Source organism: Mus musculus, chromosome 3 (genome assembly GCF_000001635.26).
Source record: "Mus musculus strain C57BL/6J chromosome 3, GRCm38.p6 C57BL/6J".
NCBI lineage: Eukaryota > Metazoa > Chordata > Mammalia > Rodentia > Muridae > Mus > Mus musculus.
Window position 1 is genome coordinate 67,604,818 of NC_000069.6, and position 18,759 is coordinate 67,623,576.

The 18,759-nt window shown below is 46.0% G+C and overlaps 2 pseudogenes; both read right to left on the reverse strand.

Annotated features, from left to right (window-relative positions):
• Positions 1-934: 934 nt before the first annotated feature.
• On the reverse strand, positions 935-3,032 carry Gm8515 (predicted gene 8515; annotated as a pseudogene).
• Positions 14,964-15,881, reverse strand: Gm412 (predicted gene 412; annotated as a pseudogene).

Here is an 18,759-nt window from a genome sequence, read left to right on the forward strand (position 1 = left end):
CAAAATTCTCTAACAGCTTCTGGCAAGCATCCAAAACTTCCAATTTATTTAATCTGAAGGCAATTCTCTGAGAAAACACACAATCTCTATACACTAAATGTCTCAAAAAGCCTAAAAGTTCCCCATGCTGAATCTTTTTTGAAGCCATCATCAGCCCACACTTAGTCAACCATTTTACAGCCATCTGCAAAATGCTCTCCACTTTCTGCAACAAACAAAAATGCTATCCACAAAATGAATTCTATTTGCTTGAGGATATGATTTTTTTAAACTTCCAATAAAGCCTTATCTAAGAATTTTTGACACAGTGCCGGATTGGAAATAAGGTTAACAGTAAGAATTGAGCTATTCTTTGACTTTTATGAAATCCCTTTTGAATGCTTTAACCATAACTTGATTTTACCTAAAGTATAAGAATCCAAAACTTGAAGTTTTTATATTAACTGGGGCTGTGTCCTATAATGAGGTCCACAGTTCCTGAATGGGGCTAAGTGTTTCCCCTTTAGTTTTTTGTCTTACCTGCTTCTTTAGTGATCGGAGTCCCATCTCTATGGGACTTTGATTTGCAATCATTCCTCCAAGGTTCTTTCCTCCACAGCATGGGCAGAGACCTGGAGGAAGGCCCTTCTTGTTTCCTGAGGGATTTTTACAGTCCTTCCTCATGTTTCCCGGGTTTTCACAACCGAAACATGCAGCTTGATTTCCCTGAGAACACTTTTCTTTCTTTCTTTCTTTCTTTCTTTCTTTCTTTCTTTCTTTCTTTCTTTCTTTCTTTCTTTCTTTCGTTCTTTCGTTCTTTCGTTCTTTCGTTCTTTCGTTCTTTCGTTCTTTCGTTCTTTCCTTTCTTCCTTTCTTCCTTCCTTTCTTTCTTTCTTTCTTTCTTTCTTTCTTTCTTTCTTTCTTTCTTTCTTTCTTTCTTTCTTCCTTTCTTTCGCTTCACCAATCCCTTTATTTACTTACGACAGCACTGTGAAGGCAGACACGCCCATTCTGATGAACCCAGCCCAGCTCGCCCATCCCTACTACTGTTTCACAAACCCTGCACCCTCCAGGACCCAGGGAACTCACAAGTTATCCCGAGACTGCAGCCACTCTCAACACCTAACATATAAGTTGATTTCAGGAAGCTTTGTGGGGGCCCATGGTTAGATTGTACCTTGGTCCTCACCTATAACATCAACTTGTAATTTGGACTACCCAGGGACTCCAAAGTGCAGAACAGAAGAAACCAAACACAGGTAGGCCTTCAAACTTGTATGTAAACCTGTGGGCACCGCTGCACTGCTCATCCTACAGAGAGGGCTGGGACAAACACAACCCGTCCACTATGCTTTCTACATTGGCAAAAGAACAAAATCACCAGGAATTTTAAGAACATGAGTAAACTTCAGGAGATAGAAGACCAATAAGCAGCCGTGCAGTCTCCAGGTCTACCTGCTCGCTGCCACCTTCCTCACTGCGGAGGGATAGAGAGCTTGCTGCCAGCAGCCAAATGTGACTGACTCAGGCTCCCTCTGTTAGCCAGCCAGGCTCTCCCGTGGAGAAGGCTGAAAGCAGCAGCTTTTGTCTAAAAGGGCAGGGGAGCCAGTCATTCAGGAATGAGCAGCTCTAAGGCGGCCTGGGAGCTGACACTAGGAGTCTGTCAGCATCAAGCAGACAGTTCAGCCCCAGCAGCCCAAAGTTCTTCCAGAGGCAGCTGCAGAGTAAGGTGGAAGAATCTCTTAGGAAGGAGCTGGAGTTGAAAGTGGATGGTACTTTTGTTCCTGTGGGCTGGGAAAGGGAGCCGAGGGACAGAAAGCCCACGCAGACTCAGCCGGCCGGCAGTAGACACCAGGACCGCAGCCCTGGGAAGATGGAGGAGAGCAACCATTTGTAAAGGCCCCAGGTCAGTGTTGGTGGACTGAACACCTTGGTACACAAAGTCCACAGGAACCTTAAGGGCTGTCACACACTGGGATTTCCTGTCTGCAGAAGGGGGAGAGGCTCCCAAGAGTTACCTGGCAAAGGAGGAATGGTTCTGACCCTCTCTGGCCACAGCACAGAGCGGGTGTGCAGTCACTGGAATCTGAAGTCCCCAAAGCACTGGGCTCAAGTCCACACACATCTGCAGGCCAAACCCTGTCAACTCCACATAAGCAGAGGACAACAGAAAGCTTGCCATCCTCCAGCTGTGGCCCACACGCACATATGTCACCACACACTTGTGCAAATTCAATACCAGGACAGAGACCTGCTGCCCAACCTAAGGCTCAATTCTAAGGCGCCAGCCTGACAGGTTGGAAAAGAGCCCAGGCAGCTACGAAGGGTTGGAGAAAGTGAAGCGCAGTTGGGCAGAAGCCTCCAGAACATCATAGGACAAGGGAGGCAGCACCTACCATGGACGTGCTGATTCCTCAGGGCAGCCAACCTCCGGGACAGCTGGTCCTCCTGGCTGCGCACAGAGCTCTCACCCACAGCAGACGCTCCCTCTGGCAGCTGGCTGAGCTGGTCTAGGACCTCCAGGCCGTTTTCCTCAGCTATCTGGACAATGAGGCTGTCGACCTGCTCCTGAGGCGTGGTCAGCATGGTAGCAGAGCTCACAGAATCCTCCATTACCGATGTGTACACATCCAGGTTCTGCACCTGCTGCTCAAATCTGTCCATCACTGCAGACACCTTCTGAAGGTCCATGGCGCTCAGGGCCTTGTCCAGAGCCTTGGTCACCTGGGCCATATTCTTGGTCACCCCCTTCATGGTCACAGCTGTCTGCACCTTGGAGGCCACTGTGTCCACACGGGAGGCCAGTTTACACCTTCATTCTTCTTGTTGATGGCATTTTCAGCATATACCCCAGCACACTCCACATTTTTCTGCTGAAGGGCCTTCTTCACTTTGGCCTGCTCAGCCTTGGAGTCCTTCTCGGCCTTCTTGGCCAGTTTCTCCAGCTGCTTCGCTGTGAACTTCAGCTGGAACAGGGTATCGTTCATGGCCAGTCGGGCTAGCACAGCCCTCGGGGCGGCGCAGGGGACGCGATGTTACGGACCCGCTGTCTCCGCGAGTGAGAACGCTTTTCATTCTCACAGAAATTCTTAAAATTGGTGCTGAGTTTCTGTCCCTTCGTCACTACAGCGTACTCCTTTACTATGGCTGGTGAGACGGCTAAACATGTTTTAATGTCAGACTTCCCCATGGTAAAATTACTTTCTCGTCCTTAACTGATTTATCTTTATCAGCCCGTCTGCAGCAGGGTAATGAGATCCTATCCTTGCCTGAGAAAATAAAGAAGAAAAAGAAAAAAGAAGGAAAAAGAAATAAAGACTCACCTATCCCTAAGTCCCTGTTCGGGGGCCAACTGCCACAGACTAACCCCTTTGAGTCTCCTATCTGCACAGGACGGGTTTCTGGTTATAGGTGGGCAAAGGAGTCGGCGAGATGGAGGGGTGACAAACAGATGCAACACAAGGGAGTGTGGATCTGAGTGTAATTTGTCAAATTGAGCATCAAACTTTTTATACAGAAGAAAGTAGGGAAGTTAGGTGACACACCGGCAAGGTACAATGAGGTTACCGGATTCTTACATAAAGCAGAGGAATGCAAACACGGAAGAACTGGCAGGAACCAGCTGGGATAAGATTCAATGTTAACAACTGGGATCAAAACCAGCCCCATCTAAAGCCAGTTTAATCTTAGTAGCCATGGGCAAGGGCTTTCTTGCCCTTGCCATAGTTCCTATTCTAGTCCATTGTATAGTCCACCTTCCCCCTAGGCCATTGTAAATTCTTGTGTATGGGTGTAACTCAGCTATGTATAGTTCTAAGTATCTATTCTGGTTGCTCCTTAGATCACAAACTTCCTTCTTCCTAGATAATGGTAAATTCCTGTTTAGGGCAAATGAAGAGAAAACTTTTAATTTTGGGTCTTATAGCATTGTGGTAGCTAAGCCCAAGAAATTCAGGGCTGAAGAATAGACCCAGGCGGATCCAGGCACAGCCAGATCCACCCTGTAGCTAAGAATGTCCGGCCATAAAAGATAAAAAAGAAAGTGCAGGAACTAGCCAGGGCTATCAGGACCAAATGGCCATCTGGCAGGATGGCGCCTCCCGGGTGGCACCTCCCTATAGCCCACCATAAATCATACACTGACCAGGTGTCCTGCTGACCTCGAGAAGTCCAAGCCCTTGTGCCCCCCTACACCTTAACTAGCACATACTGCCCTGTTAATTTGTAATCACCTCACTGACATTTAAATACGCCAATCATGTGTAACCGCGCAAATTCCTTCGGCTCCCTCCCTTTTTGGTTTGTGGTTTTTGCCTTTATAAGTCTGTAAGAAGTTTGGGCCGGGGTCGAACTCCCCTGCCCCCTGCGCAGTGCATGAGTTTCGACCCCAGCATGCTGGCTTGAGCGCTCTTTTGTTGTTTGTGTGTGTGTGTGCCATTAAAAGCTTTGCTCCTTCTTAGAATTGGAAACAATCACCCATGGAAGGAGTTACAGAGACAAAATTTGGAGCTGAGACAAAAGGATGGACCATCTAGAGACTGCCATATCCAGGGAGCCATCCCATAATTAGCCTCCAAACGATGACACCATGGAATACACTAGCAAGCCTTTGATGCAAGGACCGTGATATAACTGTCCCTTGTGAGACTAGGCCGGGGACTAGCAAACACAGAAGTGGATGCTCACAGTCAACTATTGGATGGATCACAGGGAATGGAGGAGCTAGAGAAAGTATCCAAGGAGCTAAAGAGATCTACAACCCTATCGGTGGAACAACATTATGAACTAACCAGTACCCCAGAGCTCTTGACTCTAGCTGCATAGGTATCAAAAGATGGCCTAGTCGGCCATCAATGGAAAGAGAGGCCCATTGGTCAGGCAAACTTTATATGCCCCAGTACAGGGGAACGCCAGGGCCAAAAAATGGGAATGGGTGGGTAGGAGGGTGGGGAGGGGGGAGGGTGTGGGGGACTTTTGGGATAGCAGTGGAAATGTAATTGAGGAAAATACGTAATAAAAAAATTTAAAAAAAAGCCTCGTGTTATCACAACGAGTATGGTCTGAGTGTCCTATTGGGTGTGCGCCTCCCCGAAGAGTGACTCCCCTTGGGGTTCTTTCACAATGACTTAGGTATCCATGCCCAGGGTCTGCTCAAGGGCTGACTGCCTAGGACTGGTGAAGAATCTAACTTAGCTATATGTCAAATAGAGGCACTCACAATAAAGCAATATTAAGGGAAAGCACACAGATCCATTTACCAACTAAAGCAAGGACATTGGCGCATTCGTTATACAGGATGCCATGGTTCCAGAAGACTAAGTTTCTGTGAACTTTTTGCCTCGGGACAGCACTCAGCATTTTGGGGCCTGTTGTGCATGTCACTACTGGAGTGCACATAGCAAATGACAATACAAACAAAATGATCCAAAAAGGCTTGGTGGACTGCATGCCTTCTGGCTTAGAAACCTTATATTTAATATTTACCCTTATGAAACCATTGGACAATCACATACATTCTAAACAGAATCTTCATTCTGGGCTTTATAATGGCTTGACAGGGAGTCGTTCACATCTGTAGTTTGAGTTGTTTTTGTGGTGCTGCAGTGTGGGGGTGGGGGATGAGCCAGTGCAGCACCATGCATGTGTTAGGCCCAGGCTTCTGGTCAGAGGAGTATCCCCAAGACACAAGTTTTGGGAAGTGCAATCTGTGGAACTTAGAGACAGCTCATGTGTAGAGTTCTTCCTATTATATTGCTGGCAAGAGTGCTGACACCAGGGACTGCTTCAACTTACCTACAAGCTGGTTGGCTTGGGGGGGGGGAGGCATGCTGGAGTGTGTCAGCTTTAGCCTCTTAATATTGTGCTAAAAGAAAACACAAGTGAGAGTTTTCATGGGGCGGTGCAAAACACATGATTATTCACCCTGGGAGGGGAGCCCACTACAGACCAAAGACTCAATTACAGTGAAGTCCAACTTGGCTAACCAATGAATCCTCCTCATCCCCTCCTCCTTCCTTCTCCCTTCTCTTCTCCTCGTCCTCTTCCTCTCCCTCTTTCTCCTCCTCCTTCTCTTTTTCATCAAGGTCTTGCTACATAGCCTTGACTAGCTTGGAACTTGCTATATAGACCCTTTGAGCTCTAACTCAGATTTCCACTAGAGTTAAAGGTGTGTGCCACCATACTCCTAGAAACTGGGGTTTTATTGGTTGTCCAGGAGCAGGAATGACTTACAAGGTTGCATCACACATGAACTCAGTGACTACACACACACACACACACACACACACACACACACACACACACCCTCTGCACAGATGAGGGAAAGTGGACACTAGCTTTCACACCTAGCCAAGAAGTTATCTGCAGTTGGTACCTGTTGGCAAAGGAAAATTAGTTTTCTCTAAATAGAGTCTCACTGTGTACATTATCCACACTTCTGGGTTGGCCAACACAAGAAGAACTTAAGGGTATGTTTGTAGTCTTGTCTGATTTTGTGGTGTTTCGGCATTCTTGGTTTTAGTGGTGTTTTGCTTGCATATTTTGGTTTCTCTGTAGCAAGAAAGGTTTCCTGATGATCAGACTGCCAAGCTGTCTTGGGGGTGGGACAGAAGGAAGCAACTCAGCAAGGTGAGGGACTTTTAGCTGACACAGGCTGTTTGGACTGGAAACCAGGTGCTCTTGCTCAAGGTATTTGGCCTTTGGGGCAGATTAATGACAGTTCCTGGTAAACAGAAGCCTTTATTGTGTGATTCCTGAAGAATGCTGAATTTAGGCTTCTGCATAGGACATTGTCAGTAGCACTACTATTTTAGGGCACCGATTTGGTCCTAACTTTTTTTTTGTTTTTTTGTTTTTTTTAAAGGGACATGGAGTTGGGTGGGTGGGGTGGTAGGAGAGGATATCAGTGGAGTTGGGTGAGGGGAGAGTATGATCAGATATCTTCTTGGAAAGGACTTACAGAATGGGTTGCAAAAGCACATCCTACACAGCCAAGGTGCAGTAACTGCACAGCCCTGAGAGGTGTGCAGCTTGGCTGGTTGGCCCCGCCCTGCCCCACCCCCAGCAGATGGCTAATGTGTCTGTAACTTGGGGAGGGATCGCCTGTTAATCTAGTAAATTCCAGCTTTCCCAGACAGAGTTTGATTCCCAGGTAGTAGAAATTCTTCTCTTGGAGAGAATGTTTCAAGAGAGACTTATACAACAGCATGCTTAAAGTGGAATTTTAAGTGGTTATTAAGTGGCTTTGTGGAAACCACACCAGTGGGGAGTAATACAGGTGGTGTTATGTGGATGCTGCCATTTCTATAAATACAAACAAATATGTGTGAAGGATGACTATACCAATGTCTCTAGAGGATTGTTTCCTGAGTTGTATTTTCCAATTTTTCTACAATAAGTATGTAAAAAATGTTTTAAAATGCACAAAGAACACAATCACTGTCAAGTTTGAATTCTATTGTTTGAAAAGGTAACTTTTCAAAAAAGAACTTTTGGGATTAAAACAGAGCCAAGGGTTAAAATTTTATTGATGGCAAGGAAATTTCATGAGGAAGGGTACCCAGAGAAGCCAGGGCCATAGAACGCTTCTCACTGCCTTGCTCCTCATGCCTAACTCACCAGCTCTCTTTCTCATAGTACCAAGGTTGTTCTTCTCAGTGGTGGTGCCAACCACAGTGAGTTGGGCCCTCCCACATTAACCATCCATTATTAAAATGAATAGGCTTGTTCATAGGCTAATCTGGTGGGGGTCATTTTCTCAACTGATGTTTCTTTTTCTAAAATGACTAGCTTGTGTCTAGTGGACATAGAATTAGCCAATGCAATGCTCTCTCTAAATATAATTTCTCATAGCTAAAAAAATTAAAAATCTATTTAGCTTGCATTTATTTGTTTATTTACTTATTTAATTTATTGAGACTGAGTCTCATGTGTAGCTCCGGTTGGCCTGTGTAGTCCAAGCTGGCCTCAAACTCACAAAGATTTGCCACCCTCCACATCCTGAGTGCTGGCACATACCAGTGTTCTGGCTCAGTTTAAAAAAGAAAAGAAAAGAAAAGAAAAGAAAAGAATAGAAAAGAATAGAAAACATACACAGTACATTATTGTTACTTACAGCAACCCTGCAATGCATGAGCTTTTTACTATCATTCATTTCATGGGATCATTGGACATAAGCATGTTTACTAGAGTTGGTGATTCAGGGATGCAGAAGACATGGACTGTCTTGCTCAGCTAGTAGTGGTCCCAGGTGCTGGTCAATAGCTCAGAGACTTCCATCATAGAGACCTATGATGAGTGAATATGGACTAAGGATTTAGAGAACCCGAAAGCTCCAAGATTCCTCAAGAGAAGGTCTTTGAACCTCATTATGTAGAAGTAATTGGCTGATTCATTTAGGTGGAGAAGGGGCAGGGAGAGCACAAGAGGCAAACTAGCCCCTAAGGTTGAACAAGCCTGCTAGGAAGTGGAAATAGTATAAGCTTCACAGGAGAGTTTATGTTGAAAGGGTTGGTGCAAGGCAGATGGCTGAGGCCTCTTCTCCACACTCAGCATTGGGGTCTTTGGCTTTGGGAAGAATTTTATGTTGAGGATTGTCAAGACTTAGTTTGCACTTTAGAACAACTGGAAGCAGTAGGAAGGGAACAGATTGTAGTTAGAGGGTGCGAATTTGGAGGCAGGAGAATGGTTAGTAGACAGGAGCAGTATGCTGGAGAGGTAATAGTACTTGAACTTCAGCCATAGCAGGATGTAATGGAGAGATGAATTCCGACAATGGCTGGGAGCTTCAACTGAGAGTATGGCCATTCAGGGACGTACAGTGAGAAACAAAGACTCAAATGAAGGTCACCTTCTAGATTTCTGGCTTGGATGGAAGGTGCTGTCCTTTGACCAATGAGACCACAGGACAGGGCTGTAATTTGGGAGGCAAATAAGCTCAATACTGGCTTTGTTGAGCTTGTAATAAGTAAGTACCCAATACACTTAGAATAGTTTTAGAGTGGACATGGATGGGAAGGGTTCCTGGTGGGACAAGGTTTAGGCTTGGCAGCTTCAGGGAGGCAGCAAACTGATTGAGTCAAGATGCAGAGCTACCATAAACCTATGAGTAGGGGGGTGAGGAGGTCACAGTTCTGAGGTCACAGTTCTAAGGGCACACCCCTCCTCTCCCTCTTGCAGGACATTAGAAAATAGGAAGCATGGCAATTCACAGAAGCCACGAGAGCTACCTGAAGGGGTAGGTAGGGAGAAACAGCATGAGATCGTCAATCATGGGCTGATGGGGTTTGTTCTTTGTAACTAGCAGGTCATAAGTGTGTTGTTGAAGCAGTTGGGAACTGGGGTGGTGGCAGGGGCGGAGTGGGGGAGGGTGGGGGGAAGGAAGCAGCAGCAGTCAGGGAGAATGATTAAGATTACAGAAATCAGGGTAGAATTGCAAAAGAAAGTGTAGCTTACCCTTGCAAAAGAAAAAAAAAGAAAAACAAACCCAAGGCCATAAAAGGGAGGCCATAAAGAGCCTTCAGTGCGGCTGCATGGCTTGATGGGCTAATGCTTTATAAAGGTCTCTTTCCCAATGTGTTCCTCTACTGGCAGAGTGGAGCATTCTCAGACTCTGCGATTCTTCAATTTTCTTGAAATGGCACATTTTGCTTTGTGTTTGTGATTTAAGCACTATAAAAATGCCCAGCTACAGCTTGCTTCGAGAACGTAAGTTCTGCTTCTTCACACGGATTTCTTCATGAAGCCATTACCTTTGAAGTAGTTTGATACATTAGCAACAACAAGTCCATAACAAACCCAAAAGCTGGGAAATTGAAATCCTCCAGAGATGTGGCTTGTTTATAGGAAAGTAAAAGATAATGAGAATACACAAGTTTATAATCCCAGGTTATGCTTAATTGCAAGTGATTTTTTTTCCTCCCAAGAATTCCCACTTTTTACTGTCTTTGGAAGATAGACTACAAAGGAAAAAGTGGCAATTCATGCAGGTAGTTTGTATTCTGGATTTTGTAAAGTTGAAATTGGTGGGTATAGTTATGGTTTGACTTTGAAATGTCTCCCATGGGTTAATGCTGTGACCGTTGTGTCCCCAGCTGCTGTGTTACACTGGGGGTTCTGGAAACTGAGAGGCGGGATCTAGCTGGAGGAAGTAGGGCACTGGCTGGGGCAGGAGGAGGGTCATGGCCATTGGAGGCTCTATTATCCCTGATGACTTCCTTCTTCCACTCTCTGCTTCTTGTCGGGCTGTGATGTGAACTTCTGTGCTCCAGTGTGCCCTCCCATCAGGAGGAATTGAACCTTGTAGAACCCGAGCCAAAAGACTTCTTGTATTCCTTTTAATTTCCTTAACATAATATTTTTATTGATAATTTGGGAATTTCACATCATGTACCTCAATCGCACTCGTTCCCCAGTTCTCCCGTGTTCCCCATCCTTGTGACCTCTCCCCCTCCTCCCAAAAAAAGAAAGAAGGTAAAATAATAGGTGAGGTCCAATAGCTGTTATGTGTCATAACACACATGTTCCCGGTACACACACACATAAGCATGCACATGTGTGTGAGCACATAATTTAAGTACAGGGGTGATGGTGCAGTGAGATATAGCTCTATTGGTATAATGCTTGCCCAAGAAGCACAAAGCCATGCATTTTATTCTTAGCACTGCACTGAGCACTGTAGAGCAGGTCTCTAATTCCAGCAATTGGGCACAAGAGGATTGGGAGTTCAAAGTCACTGTTGGCTACATTGAGTTCAAGGCCAGCCAGGAATACATGAGACCCTGCCTCAAAGGAAAAACAAAACAAAACAAAACAAAACAGAAAAGGAGGAGGAGGAGGAGGAGGAAGAGGAGAATGAGAAGGAGGAGGAAGAGGAGCAGCAGCAGCAGCAGTAGAAGAAGAAGAAGAAGAAGAAGAAGAAGAAGAAGAAGAAGAAGAAGAAGAAGAAGAAGAAGAAGCACTTTTCTATACCTCACCTTCCCTCATTTCTAGTCACCTCCACAGATTCTCTACATCTGTGCCCAGGCTGGCCTACCAGCCTATTACAGCCCAGCCTCACATACTCTTTTGCTCTCACCTCTTCAACCACAGCACTAAAAAGTGGGACTTCCTCCCTTCCATTTTCCTGAGCCCACTATCTCCCACTCTATATACAGAGAGAACCTTCTCCAAACGTCTAAGTTTTCCATCCCCACAGACCGTGGACTCCAGTTCCTCCAGCCCGCTGGTAGCACTCTGGACAGCTGACTCCAACCTTGGGACTGATGCAGGATCCTTTCTTATCTTGGGTCTCTTTATTTCCCTCATGACTCTGTTCTCAATCCACAGCACACAGCAACATAGCAACATTACAACCAGAGCAGAGAGGAAGCAAGGGGGATGCTGAAAACTAAGAGGAGAATGAGGAAAATGTTGGTTATCAGAAGGCCATTGTAGGGATCTAAGACTTGGAGAGTGGGCAGAACTAGGGTGGCATTAATTGCATTATAGAACTTCAATACATTGGGAAGAATGAAACTAAGTAAACCAGTGGGAAGGGAAACATAATAGAAAGACTCAGCTTTGAAAGTATCAAAGGAATGATAAACTGGGAACTGGAGAGGTGGTTTACTTGGTAGGCTATTTGCCTTGTACGCATGACAACCCCCATTCCCACACAAATGGGGTGCACTGTACCTTGTAATCCTAGCACTTGCGCTTAGGAGGTAGAGGCTCAAGGTCACCACAGCTATATTTCCTACCTTATTTTTCACAGGCTGTTTGTTGCTGTGTATGCTCTTTGGCCTTTGACCTCAGGGGATTATTCTCTGCCCACCATCTCACGTGGGTGAGCTGTGTGCTCATGCCTCTACTTTTGGAAATCTGAATTCAGGTTGTTGTAACTTCTGCAGCAGTGCTTGACTCACTGAGGCATATTCATAGCCCCTTGGAAATAATGGTCTTTAATGAAGGTGGAGGGAAGTGCTATGTAGGATAGCTTTGAAGGGAAGGAAACCTGATTTAAGAGACCCGATAGGACTCTGTCTGTGACATTTTTATTTATTTTCTCCAATTCACTTAAGTTCTGGGGCAGCTAGGCCATCAGCTTGCTCTGCTCAGGTGCAGTTGGCTATTCTCCATGCCAGGACAGCCAAGGCTATACAGAGAAACCCTGCCTCGAAACACCCCCCCCCCCAAAAAAAAAAAGAAGTGATGCCTCTGCTGGCTTTGGGAGGCTCCATGGCTGCACTTCAGCCTGCTCTTCCAGCCAAGTCTTTAACTCCTTCCTGTTAGAAGCCACCCAATGCTCTCCTATGAATTTACTCATGCTGATGCCACTTCCTGTTTTCTTTGCTGCTTGGAGAAGCTTTTGGAGCTAAATCGCATTGAGCTTTCAGCTATGCATAGCCCCTTCTAGGCTCCTCTCCACCCTAGTGTTCCCACCTGCTCCCTGGAAACCTGGAGATGTGGGTCTCTGTTTGATAACGAGCAGCTGACAGGGCTTCTTTGTGGCTGCTTCCATTGTTAATTAGTGTTCACACATGACTTGTATGGTTTTACATTTTATTTCTCCTATGGCCTGTGACCTCCTGAAGAGCTGCAGTCATGATTAGCTGTTTTGGTGACCATAGTCATTTTTATCCATTATAGCTCTAATTATATTGGAACATAATACTTGCTGACTTTCAGTTTTGTTTTTTAACCTGTCCAAACAACCAGAAAGACTACAGAAGATGCTGAGGTGCTAAGGTCCCAGTTTTTCCTGCAGAGGTGGGCACTCTCAAAAGGGACATTTGGTCTTTTTGGTTTCCTTGTGTAAGGAGTTTTCACTAATCACAAAAGATGTGTAGAACACCCTCCTGTGTTATAGGAGCCACAGTTTCCTTCACAATGGGAACACACTGATTTGATTCTAGTATCTGGAGACACGATTCCTGGAAAACCAGGATGTGGTATCAACTAAGTTAGACATTTTCCATCTTAACTTTTCACAAGTAAGATTAATACAGCTGCTTACACTTTTAAAGGCAGGAGAACGTTGTCTGGGCATGTGACACACTCTTGAGATGAAGGCACTGTGTGCTGAGGGTTCTAAGAGGAAGTTTCTTCCCACCTTAAGGATCAAAAAAGGGATTGTAAGCAGTGGATGGTAGGCTAGTATGACATGGGACATGGGATGGCTCCAAACTTCCACTGGGGACCTGGTACTCTAACTCTGCCGAGATGTGGCCATGTATTAAAATGTAGAGAGTGAAAAATCAGAACTGGAAAGTTGGCTGAATCTTCCCTGTGTGCTGTGCAAAGAAACTACTAATGAGGAGGAGGGAGGGAGGGAGGGAGGGAGGGAGAGAGAGAGACAGAGAGAGAAAGACAGAGAGAGAGAGACAGAAAGAGACAGAGAGAGACAGAGACAGAGAGAGAGACAGAGAGACAGAGAGACAGAGGCAGAGACAGAAGTGCAAATGAATAAACAGTTTGAAGCCCCCTCTGCTCTTGTAGAAACATTTACATGGAAACAGCTGACCTGCTAATTAGAAATCATCTTTGCCTGTTCATTAGACCAATTATCCTGAAGAATTCTTCTAAGCAGCACTTGGTTCTGAGCTAATTATTGTGTGGCCTTGGAAGCAATAAACTGTACTTTCAGAATGAAACTTTGTAATTTAGACACATACATGGTTTATACTGACATTTCCATTAATTAAAGTGGGACAGTAGAGGGGGAGGCTTGGCTCTTATGAAAAGGATTTGTTCATCTCTTCCTGGGGAGATAATAATGAAGCAGTAGATGATTGTTTAGGTCAGAAAGGTCTTTGGGGGGATTGTATTGTTTAAAAGAAGATGTGTGTGTGTGTGTGTGTGTCTTGTCAAGGTTATTATTTTTTGGAATGCTTTGATCCTTAAATTAAAAAAATAATTTAAACAAAAAATTAATTTAAACCAATGTATTTTGTAAAATACATAAAAACTAAAAATTAATTTATAGAATGGAAACTGTGTGTGTGGTGTGGTTGTTATGAATGGAAACATCATGTTAAAATAAAAAGAAGAGAAATGGTCATTCAGGAAGATATTAGACTCCATACCTACTATTTTATCTGGTAGAACTTTTCCCAAGTGTGGCACTCTTAAGACATGTAGTAAGAGAGTCCAAAGGTAGACTCTGTGATCTGTCAATAACCAGCTGTGGAAATGAGCCAGATGATCTTAGGGGACGGGCAGTGTTGCTGAGCACTTGGGCACTCCCAGGCTTGACATGTAGGGTCACATGTTTCAAGGGCCCCTGTCTTGCTTGACGAGTCCCTTCAGTTATGATCTGGGTGGGTGTTCTCCAAATGGATGCACTTGCCAATAGCCTAGTGTGCTGTGCCTGAGTTTCCTGACTGTGAACAGGTGACAACAGTGCCCGCCTCTAAGGGCTGCTGTGAGGTGTGGGTGTATTGCTGCCACACAGTAGGGGCTTCATTCATTCCTCTCTTCATCTTCTCATTCCTTCAGCCTCTATCCACTGTGCAGCATACTGCAGGGCCCTGCTGTAGAGACCAGTGATGGGGGTCAGCAGTAAGACAAGGTCCCTCTCCTGTTGGAACCAGCATACCATTGGGATAGGGCACATCAGAAATAAATCTTCCACAGGCAATGATCGTGGAAGAAAAAAGAATGATTGAGTTATGGGGAGAGGTCAACATTAGTGTGTCAGGGACGGGGGCTTGCAGCAGAGGCTTCCAAGGTGCTGACTTTTGACCAGAGACCAAAATCACAAGATATTAATGTCAGCTCACTCTTGGTTTGGTGGCTCCTTTTGCAGTCTTATTTCCAAATCTCTTGCCATTTCTATAAAATCCTTTCTACTAGCTCCCCTGTAGGAAGACTCCAGACCCTCCCCAATGAACCAGCCCCTGGTCTTTGTCCAGCTTTCTTTCGGTACTTCATCCTGGCAGTGCCTGGATCTGCCTAGCTCTAGGTGCTCCTTCCACACCAGTGGGGTGCTCACCCACCTTGTTTTGTCTCAGCTTCTGGAGGAGTTGGGCTCTGTTGTTGCCCTGTGACAAGAAGTACAGGACTGGATTGAGGCAGCTGCTCATGCTTACCAGAGGCCTACAGACCTTGTAGGCCATGCTGGCTGCCCACAAGAGCTGGCAGTCCTGTGACTTCAGGAAGCGGATGATCAAGTAGAAGAATCGGGCAATGTGGAAGGGCACAAAACAGAGTGTGAAGAGGCCACACACCAGCAGGATGGTCCGAATAGACTTGGCACGGGCTGTGTGGCCTGTCGTTGGGAGGTCCTCCACTGGATTTGTCAGGCTCCTAACCATCAGAGAGTAGCACCCAAGAATGATCAAGGAGGGGAAGACAAACCCAGATAACGTCAGTACTATGCTGTAGGCGAAGAAATGATCAAACTGCTCCGGGCTGGCTGTGTCATAGCAGATCACCTGGCCATTTACATAGTCTGTGTGGGAGAAGACCAGAGTCGGCAGCAATTGGAGAACTACCAGGGTCCAGGTGGCAGCAGCTGCCTGCCAGGCGTGCCGGTGAGTCCGGTAGGACAGTGAGCTCAGAGGGTGGCACACTCCTAGGAAGCGGTGTAGAGAGATGCAGGTCAGCAGCAGGATGCTGCTGTAGAGGTTGGTGTAGAACAGGAACCGCACCAACCTGCACAGCATCTCCCCAAAGAGCCAGGTGTCACCCACCGCGTAGGTGATGATGAGCAAGGGCAGGCTTAGCATATAAAGCAGGTCAGCCACCACCAGGTTCATCAGGTAGATGGTGGCACAGCTCCAGCGCTTGGTTTGGCACCAGGAGAGCCATAAGACAGCCCCATTGAGGGGCATCCCTAGCATAAAGATGAGACTGTAGGTTAATGATAGGTAGACTTGCTTGTAGCTCTCTGAGAAGTGGCAGGCGCCACGACCCTTTGAGACATTCATATCTAGCTTCTCCATCCCTAAAGAGGCTTCCTCGAAGATGGCGTCGACCTCTGCTTCTCCTGAAAGGAAATAAAACGCACAGCATCAGAACCTCAGCTGGGTGGTAGCCTCCCCCCCCCCACCGACCTGGCATTTAGCTTTTCTCCTGACCTTGGAGTCCTTATTTGAGCACAAGCAGATCGAGGTGGGAAAAAAAGAGTTAAACCCGACCTTTAGACTCCATGCATAGGCTTTTGGGGCTCAGTGGTCTTACCTTGACTTGTCTGTGTTCTGCTGTTGGCAGATTTGTATCATGGTGGCTGGAAGACAGTGCTGTCATTTAAATGGGACATAGAAAACTGCCAGTTTCGTGACACCCTCCACCCTCGTAGAACCCTTTGCATAGACTCAGGAACTCTCTTAAGGGAGTCACTCCAGCTGAGAGGATGGTGTGCCCAGAGGTGATCTGATGCTGCCCAAAATCCGGTGCTAGCATCATATACCATTGTGAAAGAGAAGTGACCATGGGGTTTTGGGATTAGGGAAAACACAGGTTTTGCCTATATGCTCCGTAGAAGGATTTTGATTTGTTCCTCTTCCAGGATTTATTAACTGCTTATTTGAATCCTGAGGACAATTTGCTTATTAGCCATTTCAACCTCCTGAACACTTAAGAAAACAATTTTGAGCTGTGAAGCCAGGTGCAGTTCCTCCCCGATGGCTATCCGGGCTGACAAAGCAGGTCCGTAGGATGAGCTCCAGTAGCAACAGAGTCTGCGGGGAGCCTGGACTTTCTGTCACTTTAGGTAACCTGTCCGTGAGTGTGTGGTCAGCCAATTAGCATGGAACCCAGGGGCTTGAGAGATGTATAATTCCAGTACTTAACACTAGGCACTTAATATTTAGAAAGACAGTTAAAATAGGAAGTGGGTTAAAGCCACTCTGGTGGTGTACACTTGTGCTCATACGACAAGGGAGGCCGAGGCAAGAAGATGAGTTAAACCCAAGAGTCTGAGACCCAACTGAGCAATATAGCCAGACCTTGTTTCAAAACCAACAAAAAGAAACAACACTGAAAAATAAAACATAGCAAGAGAGATAAGCTTAAGGTGGGTAATTTGGGGCTCAACTGACAGCTGACTACTGTCTACACAGCTTTATTCACAATGAAAACAACAGTCCTTCTGCCCAGGAGAGAGCTAAGTGAAAAAGTGCTTGCTGTGCAAGCCTGGGGACCCGACTTTGACTCCTAAATCTCACATCTAACCTCAAGCCAGGTAAGGTGACATACACCCATAGACCCAGGGTGGGGGAGGTGGAGACAGGAGGATTCCTGGGATGGCAAGTCAGTCTAGTCTACTTGGTGAGTTCCTGCCCAGTTGAAGATCTCATCTCTATAAAAATAAGGTAGAATATCACCCAAAGTATGAAGCTCAAGTAAATGTCTGGCTTCCAAACACACACACACACACACACACACACACACACACACACACACAATGTATGCATTTGCACCCCCATGCACCTGCACACACACACAATGTACTTATGCACACATACTTACACACACATAAACATTCACATACACATACACACACATGCACCTGCACACACACATATATCCGCACACATACACACATTTGGATACACACAATGTGTGCATGTACTCACACCCTGATGCGTACACACACACACACATACACATGTACATTCACACTCACATACACACACATATACATTCAGACACACAGTCACACATGTACCATACACACACACACACACACACACACACACACACACACACACATACACACACACGTGCACACAGACACAGCCCTTGCTCTCCAGGATCTTGTACCTTTGTGGGGAAGTTAGAAATGGGTAATGGGTTAGAAATAGCTAATTGTATTTTGTGAGAAATGGTCACAAAAGCCATGGAAAATGTCAAGATATAGTCACTGAGGGGACCAAGTGAAGGTTTCTTAAAATAGGCAGCTGATCTACCAGGAGAGGAAGACACAGAAGGGTGCTGAGCAGAAGGTGAGCCACACAAGGACAGGCTGAGGGACATTCAGAAGAGATGGCGAGCACAGAGGGCCCACATGGCTGAAGATGGTAGAGCCGGCAACAGGTCTGAGAGGAAGGACTTTCCTAAGCAGGGTAGTCATGGAATAAGCTCTGTGACGGTTCATCTCTCGAGTGCATCTGACTGAGCAGGAAAACCCAGAGAGCCCATAGAACATGGTTATTTTAATTTTGCCTGTGAGAGTTCCTCAGAGGATTCTGCCATTTGAATCAGATTGAGGAAGATCCTCCCTTACCCAATATGGCACCATCTAATTGGTGGAGGGCCCAGTCAGTCAAAAGGCTGAGGAAGGTAAATCCACCCTCTTCACTGGAACTGGAAGTCCCCTCTTCTGATCTTGGACACCAGCACTCTAGACTTTCTGCCTTTAGACTCTAGGACATTCTTTACAGACTCCCAGTTCTCACATGTTTGCTCTCAGACTGAGCCCTGCTATCAGAACCCTGCTCCCCAACTTCCAGATATCACACTGTTGGAAACGTCAGACAGCATGAGTCAACTGTAGTAATTCTACTAATGCAGTAATGATCTCTGCATTTGATTTGTCCTGACTAGTGGGAAACCCTTTCTAACAGATGTATTTTGAAGAAGATACTGATAATGCCATAGACATAGTGTCCTGGAGCATGAAGAAACCAGTCAGACCAGGAGGGACTGCTGCAGGATGCAGGGGTGAGTCATCTCTGCCCCAGAAAAGCCAACAAGGATGGACATAGAATAGGGAGCAGAAGGAGAGACACTACTGAGGCAGGAGGTACTGAGTCCTTGTATGTGAGACACAAGCCTGAGGAGGAGTTGGGCCTTCAA